Source organism: Pseudomyrmex gracilis, unplaced genomic scaffold, assembly GCF_002006095.1.
Source record: "Pseudomyrmex gracilis isolate BER0280 unplaced genomic scaffold, ASM200609v1 scaffold_1328, whole genome shotgun sequence".
Classification (NCBI taxonomy): Eukaryota; Metazoa; Arthropoda; class Insecta; order Hymenoptera; family Formicidae; genus Pseudomyrmex; species Pseudomyrmex gracilis.
The window spans coordinates 25999-28107 of record NW_018021912.1 but is presented as its reverse complement, the minus strand read 5'-3'; the positions used below and the strand labels follow the sequence as shown (position 1 = coordinate 28107).

Genomic DNA, 2109 nt, shown 5'->3' with positions numbered 1-2109 from the left:
AGCGCAGCGGTTCGTTCGGACCAACGGAGCGTAGAGTGGACAAATTCCATTGCGGTAAAACTATTGATTTCTCGCAACCTTAATTATAACCAATCCATGGAAGCTCTGTGTCGCGCGATGCGCACATTCAATCCTTACATGCGAGTTTACAAGCGCGCGTCAATACGTCGCTACGCTATTTGCGTCAAAATTCAAACGCGGAATGAACGTAGACGCCTGAATCGACGAATCCATTTAAAATTGCGCGGAACTAAAAGATATAATATGCATAGCAGCAACTACGGATCTAGGTAAAAGATGCGGCAATTGCGCGATGCTTAACAGCACTTTGTACAATCGGTTTTACGACATAATGTATAGTGCGCGCGTTTAATCAGACGGTCGTCCAAAGAGAGAAAGCGTAGCGATCGTAACGTTTAAACTGTAGGAATTTTTTGTTTACCGGTAGTATCCGAACATACGAGTACCGTCCGCAAGAGAATGCGACGCCGTAAACTCGAATCACACTCGCATTGATCAAGCAAATCCCTTGGAATACGTAAAAGCGCAAGTAAATGGATCTTACGCCAGTGTCAATTCCGCTATTGCGAACATGATTTAACGTTTGCTTAATGTCACTAAACAAAACAATGATGCATTGACGGCACCAAAAAAAATATATTAGATGTAACGCAGTGTTGATTTGTTGTACCTTTTTCGCAGTTGCAGGCAAGAGGACAACGTTAACGATTTGCAACTTCATATGGTGTTTTCATTACATATCCTAATTTTTCTTATTTGACGTTGTTCTTCTCAACGATGCTTTGCTTCTTCTTTACTTTGCGCGTCTTCTACATAATCTTGGCAAAAGTTTTCGTGCCTTTTTCACTCTCAAAATTTTTCTAAGTCTCTAGCACAACACGCGACTCTCAATGTCGCCGCTGTTTTACGACGCGTTGTTTTCGCGCTCAAATATACACCTGGCCAGAGCGACGTTGTCGGGATTGTTTTCCAGCTGCGGGTTCAGCAATGCGAACTTGGCGTAAACGATCCAGACCTTGACGTGCAACGTGCGTTCAATTAGACGCTCGAACAGCTGACGAGCGTTTTTGTCGTGCCATGAGCGATTTCAAGGTCAATGTACGATCTCCACAGCAGTCCCGGCATGTTCAATTGCGGCCGCGCGAATTCGTAAATCGCGCGAGCGCAATCGATCTCATTCAAACGCGTTTCCACCTCGGCAAATCGCATCACCGTGGCGAAATTCTTCGGACCGAACTTCAGAATCTACAAATACAACTTGCGATATCAATCGAAACTCAACAAGCTGCGTTTCCAGATCAATGTAACTTTGATAGAGCTTGTCCGTCGGACAGATGCCCAGTGCCAGATCCAACGTTTTTATGTTTTTGCTACGTTCTTTTGTCGGATCACGACAACGTACGCGTAATACAGCCAGATCTTGGAAAAAGTAAAACGTTTGTAAGATATGAGTTCCAGACACACACTTTGTACACCTCACGACAATGTTTGATATCTTTCGTTTCTAGTTTCTCAATGATGGCATACTTGATTTAAAGGTAGATGTACCTATGCCAGCATTGTTTTTTGTTGTTTGACGAAACTGTAGCGAGCGCTTGTTCGTACGTCTTGTGAATCACATTGGGTTTACTTACAAGATAATAGAAACACGTGTTGTAGGTAGACGGTTTCTTCTTCACTCTCTGCTCGTACTGATGCTTCTTTTTGCAGATGACATCCTCGATTCCCAAGCAATTGCTGTACTTTTCTTTGTGAATTGTATTAGGAGTATAAATAAGTTTCCGCCGTTTGACAAAATATGATCTCAATAGTATGTTATTGTTAAAATCGGCAGCTGTAAAACGTCATATCGTAGGATTGGACATTTGCTAACAACATAACCTTGAAATATTAGCGATTTTATATCAGCATCATATATCTTTTTTTGTGCGAATATCTAGAGTTTTTAGCCGAATAAACGTCATTTGCGGGAGCTTTTGATTTACTTCTTTAATTTGAAGAAATCTGCAGCTGAGGCGCATCGATTGCTTGTAGAAGCATATGATGAGGCTGCCTTAAGTGAAAGAAGTTGCCGTGAGTGGTTTTAAA

The 2109-nt window shown here is 42.1% G+C and overlaps 1 pseudogene; it reads right to left on the bottom strand.

The window, feature by feature from the left end:
* Positions 1-773: 773 nt before the first annotated feature.
* LOC109862064 overlaps positions 774-2109 on the bottom strand; it is a 3886-nt pseudogene continuing 2550 nt past the window's right edge.